Here is a 16,939-nt window from a genome sequence, read left to right as displayed (position 1 = left end):
TACAAAAGCTAACCTTGCACCTAAAGGAGCTGGAGAAGGAACAGCAAATAAAACCTACACCCAGCAGAGGAAGAGAATTAATAAAGATTCGAGCAGAACTCAATGAAATAGAGACCAGAAGAACTATATAGGACAGATCAACAAAACCAGGGGTCAGTTCTTTGAAAGAATAATAAGATAGATAAACCATTAGCCAGCCTTATTAAAAACAAAAGAGAAAAGACTCATTAATAAAATCTGAATGAAAAAGGAGAGATCATCACCAATACCAAGGAAATACAAACGATTTAAAAAATGTATTATGAGCAGCTATATGCCAATAAATTAGGCAATTAGAAGAAATGGACACATTTCTGGAAAACCACAAACTACCAAAACTGGAACAGGAAGAAATAGAAAACCTGAACAGGTAGATAACCAGGGAGGAAATTGAAGCAGTCATCAAAAACCTCCCAAGACACAAAAGTCCAGGGCCAAATGGCTTCCCAGGGGAATTCTATCAAATGTTTAAAGAAGAAACAATACCTATTCTACTAAAGCTGTTCCAAAAGATAGAAAGAAATGGAGTATACTTCCAAACTCGTTCTATGAGGCTAGCATCACCTTAATTCCAAAACCAGACAAAGATCCCACCAAAACGGAGAATTATAGACCAATATCCCTGATGAAAACAGATGCAAAAATTATCAACAAGATACTAGCCAATAGGATCAAACAGTACATTAAGAAGATTATTCACCATGACCAAGTGGGATTTATCCTGGGGATGCAAGGCTGGTTCAACACTCATAAAGCAATCAATGTGATAGATCATATCAACAAGAGAAAAAACAAGAACCATAGGATCCTCTCAATAAATGCAGAGAAAGCATTTGACAAAATCGACCATCCATTCCTGATCAAAACTCTTCAGAGTGTAGGGATAGAGGGAACATTCCTCAGCATCTTAAAAGCCATCTACAAAAAGCCCATCTACAAAAAGCCCACAGCGGGATCCCTGGGTGGCGCAGCGGTTTGGCGCCTGCCTTTGGCCCGGGGCACGATCCTGGAGACCCGGGATCGAATCCCATGTCGGGCTCCCGGTGCATGGAGCCTGCTTCTCCCTCTGCCTGTGTCTCTGCCTCTCTCTCTCTCTCTGTGACTATCATAAATAAATAAAAATTAAAAAAATTAAAAAAAAAAAACAAAAAAAACAAAAAGCCCACAGCATATATCATTCTCAAAGGGGAAACAATGAGAGCCTTTCCCCTAAGATCAGGAACACAACAGGGATGTCCACTCTCACCACTGCTATTCAACATACTACTAGAAGGCCTAGCCTCAGTAATCAGGTAACAAGAAGAAATACAAGGCATTCAAATTGGCAAAGAAGAAGTCAAACTCTCCCTCTTTGCAGATGATGTGATACTGTACCTAGAAAACCCAAAAGACTCCACCCCAAGATTGCTAGAACTCATACAGCAATTCGGCAGTGTGGCAGGATACAAAATCAATGCCCAGAAATCAGTGGCATTTCTATACACTAACAATGAGACTGAAGAAAGAGAAATTAAGGAGTCAATCCCATTTTCAATTGCACCCAAAAGCTTAAGATACCTAGGAATAAACCTAACCAAAGAGGTAAAGGATCTATACTCTAAAAACTATAGAACACTTCTGAAAGAAATTGAGGAAGACACAAAGAGATGGAAAAATATTCCATGCTCATGATTTGGAAGAATTAATATTGTGAAAATATCAATACTACCCAGGGCAATTTATACATTTAATGCAATCCCTATCAAAATACCATGGACTTTCTTCGGAGTTGGAACAAATCAGCTGAAGATTTGTATGGAATCAGAAAAGACCCCAAATAGCCAGGGGAATATTAAAAAAGAAAACCATAGCTGGGGGCATCACAATGCCAGATTTCAGGTTGTACTACAAAGCTGTGATCACCAAGACAGTGTGGTACTGGCGCAAAAACAGACATATAGATCAATGGAACAGAATAGAGAATCCAGAAGTGGACCCTCAACTCTATGGTCAACTAATATTCGACAAAGCACTGGAAAAAGGACAGTCTCTTCAATAAATGGTGCTGGGAAAATTGGACAACCACATGCAGAAGAATGAAACTAGACCACTCTCTTACACCATACACAAAGATAAACTCAAAATGGATGAAAGACCTAAATGTGAGACAAGAATCCATCAGAATCCTAGAGAAGAACACAGGGAACACCCTTTATGAACTTGGCCACAGCAACTTCTTGCAAGATACATCCATGAAGGCAAGAGAAACAAAAGCAAAAATGAACTATTGGGACTTCATCAAGATAAGAAGCTTCTGCACAGCAAAGGATACAGTCAACAAAACTAACAGACAACCTACAGAACGGGAGAAGATTTTTGCAAATGACCTATCAGATAAAAGGCTAGTATCCAAGATCTATAAAGATCTTATTAAACTCAGCAGCAAAGAAACAAACAATCCAATCATGAAATGAGCAAAAGACATTAACAGAAATTTCACAGAGAAATTTGTGAACACAGATTCATGGCCAACAAGCACATGAGAAAATGCTTTGCATCACTGGCCATCAGAGAAATACAAATCAAAACCACAATGAGATACCACCTCACACCAGTAAGAATGGGGAAAATTAACAAGACAGTAAAGAACAAATCTTGGCGAGGATGTGGAGAAAGAGTAACCCTCTTGCACTGTTGGTGGGAATGTGAACTGGTGCAGCCACTCTGGAAAACTGTCTGGAGGTTCCTCAAAGACTTAAAAATAGAACTGCCCTAAGACCCAGCAATTGCACTGCTGGGGACGCCAAAGATACAGATGCCATGAAAGACTGAGACACCTGCACCCCAATGTTTATAGCAGCAATGTCCACAATAGCCAAACTGTGGAAGGAGCCTCGGTGTCCATCGAAAGATGAATGGATAAAGAAGATGTGGTCTATGTATACAATGGAATATTACTCAGCCATTAGAAATGACAAATACCCACCATTTGTTTCGATGTGGATGGAACTGGAGGGTATTATGCTGAGTGAAATAAGTCAATTGGAGAAGGACAAACATTATATGGTCTCATTCATTTGGGGAATATAAAAAATAGTGAAAGGGAATAAAGGGGAAAGGAGAGAAAATGAGTGAAAATATCAGTGAGGGTGACAAAACATGAGAGACTCCTAACTCTGGGAAATGAATAGTGGAAAGGGAGGTGGGCGGGGGGGTTGGGGTGACTGGGTGATGGGCACTAAGGGGGGCACTTGGCAGGTTGAGCACTGGGTGTTACGCTATATGTCAGCAAATTGAACCCAATAAAAAAAAGGGAAAAAATCACTTTTTAATCATTTTCTGCCTTTTGAAACTCTCACTTCAATAACTAATCATTGTAAAAATTAAACAACTTCTTTATTTTCACTTTGTAAACCATCATGTAATGTCATGCCCCTTTGTTTGACATCAGTCTTGGAATTTGAAGGTTTCCACTTCAAAAACTGTTCTTATATCCACAATAAACTCTTACTGAGTACTATTTATTGATTCAGTGGTTTTAATTTTGCTATTTCTGGATTTTGACATTTTCCTAAGTGAAACAAGCCAATCAAGGAAGACATATATTGCATGATTCCACTTATAGAGGGTATCTCAAGTAGTCAAAATAATAGCAGAGAATAGATTGGTACTGGAGGCTGGGAGCTGGGAGATGAGGGAAAGGTTCTTCAATGGCATAAAGTTTCAGCTTTGCAAGGTTAATAAGTTCTAGAGATATCCTGTAAAACAATGCCAACAGTTAACAATACTGTATTGTGTACTTAAAAATGTGTTAAAAGGGTCAAGCCCATTTTTTTAATTACACAGATGCACACAAAAAGTTTTCCTACCACAAGAAAAATAAACAAAGGGACAGAAGGAAATTTTTGGAGGTGATGGATATGTCTATTACCTTGATTCTGTAATGGTTTCATAGGTGTGTGAAAATGTCTAAACTCCAAATTATATTCATTAAATGTGCCATTTTTAATATCAATTATACCTCAATAAAGATGTTTTTTAAAAAACTGCTTATGGAGTATTTTCCCCACTGATTTCCATAATAAATCCTGAGGTGCATCTAAGAATATATATGCAGTAGAAAAGGGTGACAGTGACAGAGCTTAAAGAAGGCTTATTCTTCTTGAGCAGTGCCCTACCTTCAGAGATTTTTATTTCATTGCTCTGTGGTGTAGCCTAAACATCAAGATTTTTTTTAAACTCCCAGGTGATTTCAAAGTGCAGCCATGGTTGAAATCATCTGATGCACAACAGTGCTTCTCCAACATGAATAAACATACATATCCCCTGGAGATCTTGTTAAAATGCAGATTCTGATTCAAGAGGTCTAAGGTGGAGCCCGAGTATACATTTCTAAAATGCTTCAGGGCATGCTAGAGATGCTGATCTGTGCCTTGCTCTTGGACCAACAAGCCTATAGTATGTAGCAATATGTAAGGGTAGCATTAATTGAATGAGAAAAACCAAAAGGATATTTGAATACAAGAAAAGTGGCACCTACAGAAAAACATATATAGTGCTTCTTCAGCTTCGGCTACTGTGGAATCACCTTGCAGGGAAATCCATGAGTGGGACTCCATCTTCCTTGTCTGTTTCCATAAACTCATCAAGTAACCAGAACATCATGGATTTGTTATAGGGATCTAAACCAATCATTGTTAAGATGGGGAAATGACAGCTTCTCTTTATGAGTAGAGACAATCTGGAGTAGGAAAGATGCATTCATCTTCTTTCTGTATTGCACCAGTCTGTGACAAGCTGTAAACAACAGGGGAACTCATTTGGCATATTTTCCCTGCAGCCATTTGTCAGGTGTCATAATTCTATGAAAAAAAAAAAGCCCTTGGGAAATTATAATAAATATATTCCTTACTATTGAATTTCTATTTATGCTGATATCTCTTAAGAGTCTTAGCTTTTATCTGCATGGCAACATCATTTTAATATTAACATCATTAAACTTTACGGGGAATTGTTATTTGATACACAAACACAAAGTATTTTTAGTAAAATAAAACAAGTACAGTATTTCAGAATTCCAATTCCCCATAAAAATGGGCACCTAGAAATAACCTGAAAAGACATTTACAACACTATTACACAATTACAATTACAACACTATTAAAGTTTTTTACAGCTATTTTTCTATATCATAGAAATAGGAGTGCTTGTTTTCATTTCCATACTAGCAAATAGAAGATGCATAAATGAAAGGACTTAAATGTGACCTCAGGGTTTTTTTTTTCTAGACCAGTGGTTCCCAAACTTTTTTTGTCCCAGGACTCCTTTTCATCCTTAAAAATTATTGAGGATACAAATTGCTTTCATTTATGTTAGTTCTACGGATATTTACTCATTTAGAAATTAAAACTGAGAAAAAATTGTATATTTAGTTCACTTAAAAATAACAATAGTATATGCATTACATTTCATTATAAATAATGTATCTTTAGGAAAAGTAAGTAAATTTTCCAACACAAAAAATATTTAGCAAAAAGAATATTTTTTTTTACATTTAAAAAATATCTTTTGAGTCTGTCTTCCTAGAAGAGAAATGGATTCTCCTATCTGTGGCAGCATTCAACTTATTGCGATAGAAAGAATATCCAGCATCTCAAGATCTATAATCTGGAAAGGAAGAGTATTTTAATATTCAGACAGTTGTGGATATCCTTCTTTGATACTACACCAAAACTCAACAAGTGGTTGTTTCTAAAAGGTTAACTGCAATAGGCATCAGAAACCATATCAATAAAGTTTTATGCTGTGTTACATTAAAATCTACTTGTCTAGCTTATTCTTTGAATGGATCTTTTACCCACGTATGACCTTTGAGATTTAGAGCATGTTGGTCCACTGAATTATGGAGATCTTCCAAATGTTGACATTTCATTATACAATATCAAAAAAAAATAATCCATTAATATTACTACCAATCTGATGAAAAAGGTTTTTACATATCAGAAAGCTATCAAGATCATGGGAGCTGATACAAAATTCAATTTTCTCTTAGAAGCTCAAACTTTATCATTAAGAACAAATGTTGTTAGTTGTTTTTCTTGTAGTTATAGGACCAAGTTATACATTTTTTTGAAAGATGTCAGCTAAATATTCATGTCTCAATGCCAATAGTTTGTTAGTCATTCTTTAAGTGAAAAGGAAATTTCCTGGTATTCTAGGTAAAACATTTTATCTATAACTCAAACTAATCTACAAATACTATTCCTCAAGATAATCAGCCTACTTCACAGGCAGTAGAAATATTTTGTACATAATTCCAATTAATCCACCCAGATTATTAAAAATAGTGTGCTCAACAGTCAAGATTTAATAATTTTAATATTTTTACTGCTCCATTGAGGACATTACTAAGTAAAACTAACTTTGGTTTGTCTGTTTAATTTTTTTTTTATTTGGGTATAGGTAACACACAATGTTACACTAGTTTCAGCCATAACAATTTAGGGATTTGACAAGTTTATACATAATGCTTTGTTCACCACAAGTTTAGCTACCATCTAAACTATCACTATTACAATATCATTGGCTGTATTCCTTGTGCTGTGCTTTTTATTCCTGTGACTTATTCTTTTCATAACTGGAAGTCTGTATCTCCCTCTCCATTTCATCCATTTTGCCCAATCCCCAACCTCCTCCTCTCCAGTTATCATCAATTTATTCTCTGTATTTACAGGTCTGATTCTGCTTTTTGTTTATTTTTTCATTTTTTTAAATTCCACTTATGAGTGGAATCATATGGTTTGTTTTTCTCAGCCTGCCACATTTCACTTAGCATAATACATAATACTGAAAGTCCTAGCCAGAGCAATCAGACAAGAAAAAAAAAAGAAAGAGAGGCATCCATATTGGTAAAGAAGCTAAACTGTCACTATATGCAGATGACATGTTACTATAGACAGAAAATCCTAAACGCCACCAAAAAGTAGTAGAAGTGATGAGTGAATTCGGTAAAATGGCAGGATATAAAATTAATACCCAGAAATCAGTAGCATTTCTACACACTAATAATGAAGTAGCAGAAAGAGTAATTTTTTAAAAACACCATCACTTACAACTGTACCAAAAAGAATAAAATATCTAGGAATAAACTGAACTATAAAGGTGAAAGACTTGTACTCCAAAAACTATAAATCACTGATGAAAGAATTTGAAGATGGCAGAAACAAATGGAAAGATATTTCATGCTCATGGATTAGAATAACTAATAGTGTTAACATGTCCATATAAAAAGACCTACAGATTCAGTGCAACCTCTATCAAAATGCCAATAGTATTTTAGCCATAACTAGAACAAATAATCCTAAAAACCACAGAAGATCCTGAATAGTCAAAGCAATCCTGAGAACAAGAACAAAGCTGGAGATATCACAATCCCAGATTTCAAGATATACTACAAAGCTGTACTAATCAAAACAGTATGGTACCTGTACAAAAATAGACATAGAGATTAATAGGACAAAGAGACCAGAAATAAACGCATGATTACATAGTCAGTTAATCTATGACAAAGGAGGTGAAAACATGCAATGGGGAAGACAGTCTCTTCAACAAATGGTGCTTGGAAAACTGGATAGCTACATGTGAAAGAATGAAACTAGGCCACTTTCAAACATCAGACACAAAAATAAACTCAAAATGGATTAAAGACCTAAATGTAAGACCTAAAACTATAAAAATCCTAGAATAGAACAGGGCAGTAAAATTACTGACACCAGCTGTGGCAACATTTTTCTAAATATGTCCCATTTGGGAAGGGAAATAAAAGCAAAAATAAACTATGGAGACTACATCAAACTAAAAAGCTTTTTCACAGCAAATGAAAGCATCAACCATCAAAACAAAAAGACATCCTACCAAACAGGAGAAAATATTTGAAAATGATATATTTAAAGAAAAGTAAATATCCAAGATATATAAAGAACTTCTACAACTCAATACCAAAACAAACAAATAATCCTATTAGAGAATGGGCAGAAGACTTGAATAGACATTTTTCCAAAGAAGACATCCATATGGTCAAGAGACACATGAAAAGATGCTCAACATCACTCATCATCAAGGAAATGCAAATCAAAACTACAGTGAGATGTCATGGGGTTTTTTATTTGTTAGATTGGGTTGTTTTGTTTTGTTTTTTACTAAAACCATGGCAATGAAGAATGATTACTAGTACACTTTGGGCCACTACCTTGATTTGTGCTAAGGCACAATGTGTACCCAGCAAGTGTACCCATCATGGATTTTTTGCTGTCATTACTTGACCACAGGAAGTATTTATTTCTTTAAACTAAAACTGTTTTCTGGAAAAGTTTTCCATGGAACACATTTGGAAAAAGTTGTATTAAATACTTCTTTAGTCCTTTCCTACTTCTAGAGTTTATGGTTACATCTACCTCCCATATTATCCTTCAAATTGACATATATTAGAAGTTAAGAAATTTTACCAATGAAATTTTACCAATTTTCATTACGCTTCAGTGTTCTTTCCTATAATTTACTAATCAAGTTTTGACTTCTAGGGATCCCTGGGTGGCGCAGCGGTTTAGCGCCTGCCTTTGGCCCAGGGCGCGATCCTGGAGACCCGGAATCGAGTCCCACATCGGGTTCCCGGTGCATGGAGCTTGCTTCTCCCTCTGCCTGTGTCTCTGCCTCTCTCTCTCTGTGACTATCATAAATAAATAAATTAATTAATTAATAAATTAATTAATTAATTAATTTAAAAGTTTTGACTTCTATCTGTAGTACCTAACACAGTGCCTGGAACAGAGTATGTGTTCTAAAAATGAATGCTTCTTCATACTTTAGCATTTTTAAAAGATGATTTGAGGAATCTTACAAAACACATACAATATGGCAAATGTATTTTAAAAATCTGATCAGAGATGCCCCAGTGGCTCAGCGGTTGAGCGTTTGCCTTGGGCTCAGGGCATGATCCCAGGATCTGGGATGAGTCCTGTATCAGGCTCCCTATGGGGACCCATAGGACCCATTGCTTCTCTCTCTGCCTATGTCTCTCTCTCTCTCTTTTTCTGTCTCTCATGAATAAATAAATAAGTCTTTTAAAAAATAATGTAAAAATTTTGATCAAAGGGGTACCTGGGTGGCTCAGTGTCTGACTCTGGGTTTCAGTTTAGGTCATAATCTCAGAGTACTGGGATTAAGCCCTGTATCAGGCTCCATGGTCAGCAGGGAGTCTGCCTGAAGATTTCTCCCCCTCTTCTTTTGTCCCTCCCTCCCACTCATGCTTGTGCTCTCACTCTCAAATAAATAAATCTTAAAAAAATAAATAAAAATCTGATCAAAGAAAAAAGTGCAGGCTGAACAATTATTAGAAGTGGGTTGAAAATTTGACTCAGAAGTTTCTGATGGTCAAAGAAACATGAAATCTCATTCAGTTAGAAAAGCCACATTATGAACTTAGGTTTCATAAGAATTCAGCAGAAGGAAATTCAGGGTCACAAAAAGTGACCCCATCCATATTTGGAGGTGGGTTGAGACAGATTAATAAATACCAGATGTAGATTTAATTTTGGGCTAGTAAAATATTACTTCTCTATAATTTTATTATTTCATTCATAATTTTAATCAAATCTACTCTTTAAAAAAATAAAATCTACTCGAATTATAGCTGTGAGGAGTCAAGTTGTTCAAGAAGTATCCAGGGTATCATCGGACTCATTTATTGAGCAAATTAAAAATCTCCTCACCATGAAAACTCCAGAATCACAACAGCAGCACATGCCAATCATTCTAGAAGGATTAGGGCTTATAAAGAACCTAAATGTATTTATTAAACTATTTATGTATTCAGAAAATATATATTGGGTATCTTCTATGTGTAAAATCACTGTGTATTAGGTATTACCTAGATAAGATCTTCATATTTCCTGGGAATCAGATATCCAGATTATACAATTCATACAGATAATTTTTCCCTAAAAACATAAATAATAATACTTAAGAAGTAGTTAAAAGCAATCAACTTTGCATTCATTAGGGCTTATCATCCTTGACCATTGTATGCAGGACTTAGATTAGAGCTTATATTATGTAGATATGCCTATTTAGGTCTGGAACTACACAGCACAATATAAGTGACAGCTTACAGAAAATATAAATGGATTGGAACTGGATTTTGGGGACAGATGAATTATATGTGGTGGGAGAGGGGAGGAAGACTATATGCTAGAGCAAGAAAGTTATTACTATTGCAACATTTATTGGAACTTTTTAAACTTTTTCTCCCATTTTTCCTAAATGTAAAAATTTCATTACACCAGGTAATTATTCTCATGTCTTGGAAATTCAGATTTACTCTACCTAATCATAATGACTTTATTCAAGCTGTTCTCCACCAAAATATAGATTAGATAAATGATAGATATAGATAGATAGATAGATAGATAGATAGATAGATAGATAGATAGATATAGATATCTTTTCCATTCCTTTACCTCCACTCAAAATTCTATCTGTTCTCCAAGATACAGTTCAAATTTCATGTTATACATGAAACATTCTCCAACATTCTACATCGCCTTGTATTCTCACACCACTCAATTCTTGGAGCACATATAATACATACATTATTGATTTAGAAAATTATTCATGAGCTTTTGCTCTTAACTTTTTGGTCATTTATGATGTCAGATTTCTCTGCCTACCTGATGTGTACCTCAAAATGCTAAATTTTAGCTTCTCAGTCCCTGACATAATACTAAATATCTACAGGATAGGTGCCCAATAAATATGTGTAGAATTTAATGAAATTTCACTGATCTGTGAAAAAGAAGACACAACCATCTAGCAATGACGAAGAGACTTTTTTTTTGTTTTGGTTTTGGTTTGGGTTTGGGTATCTCAGGAACTCATAGAAGAACATTATTATTATCCTTGCTTACTGAGCTCTTTCCAGCTTATAGATTGAAAGGTAAATAAATCAAGATGTGCCATATTGTTACAGCATGTTTGGTAGGTTATGTTTAAATGGATCTTAATATTTTTAAGATGTTTAGTCATTTCTTTTATAACTAAAAGAATAATAATGTATATGTAGTACCAGAAAACCAGTTATTTTACTAAGTCAATGAAGGAGCCATTTCATGTCATGAAAATCAGCACAACATCTTGCTCACACAGGCAAGTGTCCAGATGGATTAAGTTTGGCCCTGGGAAATTTAGGTACACATCACCAGAGTGACTAGAATTATCATGCTTCAACTGTGCCAGACTATTAATTCTTCTTAATTTGGCATTTTTATTAGTTCTATTCTAAGTCTTTCTTAAATTTTTATCTTAGAAGATAAAAGGGAAGAAAACTCTTTAAAGAACAAAAGCATAGGCTTCATTTGGTATCCCATATGTCAATGGTCCTTTAGGACAATATATTTCAGCCAGCTTTTTGAAACAACCATCATCCAAAAGATTAACTTGGGTTAGACATTAGATAAATAATAGACCTGAAGATCCGAGAATGACATTTTCTCAAGCTTGAAACAATTAGAGCAACAGGAAATGAATACCCCCTTTATAATTACCTAGAGAATAATTGATCTAATTAAATCCTTCATATTAAGCACTCACATTGCCTTTTTATGGTGAAAGCCTAAATTCTAATGGTTTCTTCATGCATCATTGACATAGGACCAAACCAAAACCTAGGAGAACTGCTGAATTTTACAAATCTCCAACTCTGTTAATTAACTGACCAAGGAGGTTTTACATAAAGAATACTTAAGAATGTGTCTTACTTCTCCTAAGTAGCATTTCAAAGGCTGGAAGTAATTACATGTCTCAAGGATCCACCCAGAAGGCTTCAGGAATTACATTTCTTATCATAAATGGGCCTCCAAAATACACTGATGACAGAAGAATTGTAACATGGTATTTTGTGATTTGTATCAAACAGTCTATTTGAACAGAGTTTTGAATTTAGACAGAATTGCTGAAGTTCTCTAACAGTTATTAGGAATCCCACTACCACTTATGTATGATATATTACAGACACTGAGCATATCCCCATAACTGCAAAGCAGTGAAGTTGAATAACTCGCAGCAGCTCATACAAAAAGTAGAAGAGAAAGGATACAAATGTAAATCTGTTTAATTTTAAAGTCCATGCTCAGAAATACTCTGTTATACAGTTCAACCTTTTATTTAAAAATTATTTTTAAATAATTTATGAAGAGGATTCGAGGTAGCTCCTAGTAAAGAAATAAATATAATTCAGATAGTAAAACAATAGTATAAGAGATGTAAACAAGGAAGGGAGATCATTATACCAAAGGTCCCAATTAAAATACAATTTCTTAGACAACCCTCAGAGGAAAAAGGAAACATACATTATATATTTTTCTCTCTCTGATAAAAGGAAACAGAGTAGTAATGTGGGAGTTACCAGGTTCCCTGCCACTAAGTTTTTAGGAAATGTCATTGTGTCCAAGGTTAGAGATGGGTCATTGAACACAATTTCTTCCATGCACAGATCTGTAAAAGATGTACAAATATTCCTTGTGTGACTACTACTAAGATCAGTCTTCAAAAAATGTTGAGAATATAATGTTAAATCACCATCCTATGAAAGAAATTTTATGATACATAACTTTTTAGTGATCTAGTATAAGTATAAATCTTGGAGTATACAGAAGTGATTGTTTAAAATGTCCCTTAAATGGAACTTTCACACTAACTTTGAAATATTAACTGTTATAAGAATTGTCATCCTGCCATAAACAAATGGAAAGCCATACAAAATATGGGAAATGACTCTTTTCATCCAGTGGACATCAAACAGTGTAGAGTTATGATCTCATGCAAAAGAAGTGAGCCCTACAATTACCCCAACTTACTGGCTGAAGGGTGTAGTATAAAGAGAGGAATCCAACTAGAGCCCAGTCATGCTAATTGTACTGGAAGTCCTAGCCAGTGCTGTAAGTTGAAAAACATAAAAAAGAAAATGGCATATAAAGATTGGAAAGGAATAAATTCAATTGTCTTTATTCACAGATGACATGTTTACCCATGTATAAAATCCTAAGGAATCTACTAGAAAGTTACTGAAGTTAACCAGTAAATTCAGCAAATTCACAGTTTACAAAGTCAGTATTTAAAAAAAAAAAACTATTTCTATAACTTACAATGAACAGTTGGTATTGAAATTTTAAAATATAATTACAGTAGCACCAAAAATCATGAAACATTTAGAGATAAATTTATCAAAATATGATCAAGCTCATACACTAAAAACTACAAAATGTTTCTGAGAGAAACTGAAGAAGGCCCAAGTACATGGAAAGAGATACAGTGTTCATGGACTAAAAGACTTAATGTATCAGTTTTGCCCAAATTGATCTCTAGATTCAATGTAATTCTAATAAAAATCTGATCAGTTCTCTTATTTTAGTAGAAGCTGACAAGTCAATTCTTAAATTTACATGAAAAGGCAAAGCATCTAGAACCATTGAACAATTTTGAAAAAGAAGAGAATTTTGGAGGACTTATAGTAACTTACAGCAATTTTGCAAGACTTCCTCTAAAGCTAGTTATGAAGATGATGTGATATTGATATAAGGAAGGCACAGAGATCAATGGAACTGATTACAAATACCAGAAATAGGTCCATATGTATATGGTCATTTGACTTTTTTTTTTAAGATTTTATTTATTCATGAGAGACACACAGAGAGAGGCAGAGACATAGGCAGAGGTAGAAGCAGTCTCCCTGAGAGAAGCCTGATGAAGGACTCAATCCCATGACCCCAGGATCATGACTTGAGCCAAAGGCAGATGCTCAACCACTGAGCTACCCAGGCACCACTGGTCAATTGACTTTTTTCTGTGTGGGTATAAAGGTAATTCTGCAAAGGAAGTATAATCATCTCAACAAATAGTGCTGAAATAATTCAATATCAATATGGAAAAAAATGAATCTCAAACTCTACCTCATGGTATGTATAAAAATCAACTTGAAATAGACTATAGATCAAAATATTAAAGCTAGAACTAAACAACTTTCACAAGAAAACATAGGAGTAAAATTTTATGAGGTTTCAGTTGGTCAAGATTTTTTAGGTAGGACACAAAAAGAATGAATTAGAAAAGAAACAATTGATTAACTTCCTTTAGCAACTTTGTAGAACAACTCTGCTAGTAATGAAATCCTTTAGTTTATATTTATCTTAGAATATCTTAATTTCTCCTTTACTACTGAAGGGTAATTTTGCCAGAATTTTTGGTTGACAATTTTTTTTCTTTTAGTACTTTTTAAAATCACATCTTGGCCTTTCAGCTAAGATCAAATAAAGTACTTTTAATATGTCATCTATTATCTTCTGGCTTCCACGATTTCTGATGAACAATGAACTGTTAATGTTATAGAGGATCCTCTGTATGTGATGAGTCACTGCTGTCTTGTTGTTTTAAAAATTCTTTTTTTGTCATTTTACAATTTTATTATAATATATGGGTATCTTTGAGTTTATCCTTCTTGGCATTTGTTTAGCTTCTTGGATGTGTAGATTTATATCTTTAATCAAATTTAGGAACTTTTCAACCACTATTTCTTCAAATATTTTTTTTGTCCCATTTTTTTCTTGCTTTTCCTTTTAGGACTCCCATGATGAATAACCTGATACAGGTGCTGTCATTTCTTCATTCTTTTTTTCTTTCTGTTCCTCAGAAAGGACAATTTCATTTGCCTTAGCTTCATGTTCACTACTTTTTTTCTCTGTCTACCCAAATTTACTGTTGAGCCCCAGTAGTGAATTTTTCATTTAAGCCATGATACTTTTCAACCAAACAATTTCTATACAGTTCCTTTATAAAAATTCTCTCTGTATTGACATCCCCTATTTGTTCCTACATTGTTCTTCTGGCCTCTTTTAATACTTTGTTCATTGTTTTCTTTAGCTCACTGAACACATTTACTAGAGTTAATTTAACTTCTTTGATTAGTACTTCCAAAGTACAGGCCTCATCAGAGTTAGTTTCTGTCAAATTCTTTATTTCCTGTGAAAGAGCCTTATTTTCCTGTTTCTTTGTATGCTTTGTCATTTTTGTTGTTGTTGAAAACCAGACATTTTGAGTATTGTAATGTATTATATAAGGTGGTTAATTCTGGAAATCAGATTCACCCTCTCCTCAGGATTGTTTTTTTGACATATTGAGGGCTTTAGTTGTCCATTTATATAGTGACAGTTCCCAACTATTTTATCAAAGTCTATAGTCCTTATGTGTGTGAAGCTTTTTTTCCATTATCTCTGTAGTCAGCCTGTGACCTAAGACAAATTTCCTTAAATGTGTGGATTACAATTTGTTAAGGGTGTGTATATCTCTTTAAATCTTCCAATGGCCACTACAGGGAAAACCAGTGCAGCTCAAGGGGACTGAAACAAAAGCAATTGCCTATTCCAGTCCCTAAGGGAACTGCCAGACTAATTAAAATGCACAACCCAAACTTTTTGGAGGATAAGTTCCTTAGTATCCATTTGGCAATAGCCAGCTACTCTAGGAATGTAGGCCACTAACCCCAACAGCCATGGAGGTTCTGAGGAATGAGGATGGTAGCTTGGTTCACACATGTCACTCTCTTACAAAGTTCAGCAGCCTCTCCCTTAAACACGTGCTCACTTGGTTACTCTAAGTGTTTGATCAGGTCTTAGAGTTCAAATAGTTTATTCTGATCTTATTGTCTAGCTTAATGGTTGTTTCCATAGAGGGACTGACCTCTGGATTTTCCTACTTTACTCTTTTCAATGACATCACTATCTAAGTTTTAATTGTGAAAAATGTTTAGGTGTCCCTTTAATTGAGATAAAATACTATGTTACAAATTTAACATATAACTTGATAACCTTTAATTAAACCTAAAATACTCATAGAATTGGCTTTTTCTGTCATTATCATAAAAGAAACCAGATATGCAAGGCAGATGAATGATATAAACATTATTGGCTAATAGGCAAATATAATACTCTCTTACCAAGCATAAAACTCTCCTCTTACGATGGATCAGGTTAAACTTCAGCAATGATGGAAATATACAGGAAAACTGTCATAGTACAGTTTCTGTAGCATTAATAAACTGTTATCAGCTTCTCTTGTCTGAATTTAAATGGGCTGGGGTTATGACTTCTTAGCTCTTGACACCTTGGAGTTTGCTCAGTGTGTTTCTTAGCCTCTGTGTATCTATCATCATCTCTTTCATCTCCCTAACCAAATACACACACATTTCCTTTTGCATGTAAAACCTAAGTAACTTGGAAAATTGACCTGATTTTAATTTCTCTTCCTTGGTGCTCTTTTTTGTCATGGAATCTAAATAAGAATCTTTCATATTATATTATATAATATATATATATATATTATATATAATTAAAAATTATTTATCCTAACATTTGTATAGTCTTACCTTGATTATAAGCCTTCTGTCCGGGAGTTAAATCAAGGCGTTTAGCTATGACTGTGTTAGAGAAATGTTGGAAAAGAAAACATGAATTACAAAAACATATTTTTTGTAATTCATTCATTTATTCAACAAATATTCATTCAGTATCTTCATATCAGGAGCTGTTCTTATGCACTGGGGATACAATTGTAGGCAAATAAAAGGGTTTTTTGCTTTCATAGAACATATTCAGTGGGCAAAATCATGATGATTTTAACAAAATCATCAATGCTATGAATATACCAGAAAAAAAAAAAGAAAGGGGCCCTATAGAAAAAAAATGTTAATCTAAGAGAATACATAACAAATGAAGATTTAAAATTCAGGAAAACCTTCCCTAAAGAAGGGACCATTGATCTAAGATCATAAGCATGATACAGTGTTAATTCCATAAAGAGGATGAGGTCCAAAGGAGGG

The 16,939-nt window shown here is 34.4% G+C and overlaps 1 protein-coding gene across 2 annotated transcripts in view; it reads right to left on the bottom strand.

Moving 5' to 3' along the window:
• Nucleotides 1–4,589: 4,589 nt before the first annotated feature.
• The window catches only part of UBE3D (ubiquitin protein ligase E3D), a 203,117-nt gene continuing 190,767 nt past the window's right edge, over nucleotides 4,590–16,939 (bottom strand). The window contains exon 12 of one of the 2 annotated variants that reach the window (XR_012033906.1): nucleotides 4,590–4,815. The gene's annotated coding sequence lies outside the window, so the exon portion shown is untranslated. The remainder of the gene's footprint in view (nucleotides 4,816–16,939) is intronic. The other variant, XR_012033908.1, reaches the window with a different exon arrangement.

This window comes from Canis lupus, chromosome 7 (assembly GCF_048164855.1).
Source record: "Canis lupus baileyi chromosome 7, mCanLup2.hap1, whole genome shotgun sequence".
Lineage (NCBI taxonomy): Eukaryota > Metazoa > Chordata > Mammalia > Carnivora > Canidae > Canis > Canis lupus.
This window is presented reverse-complemented; position numbering and strand designations above follow the sequence as displayed.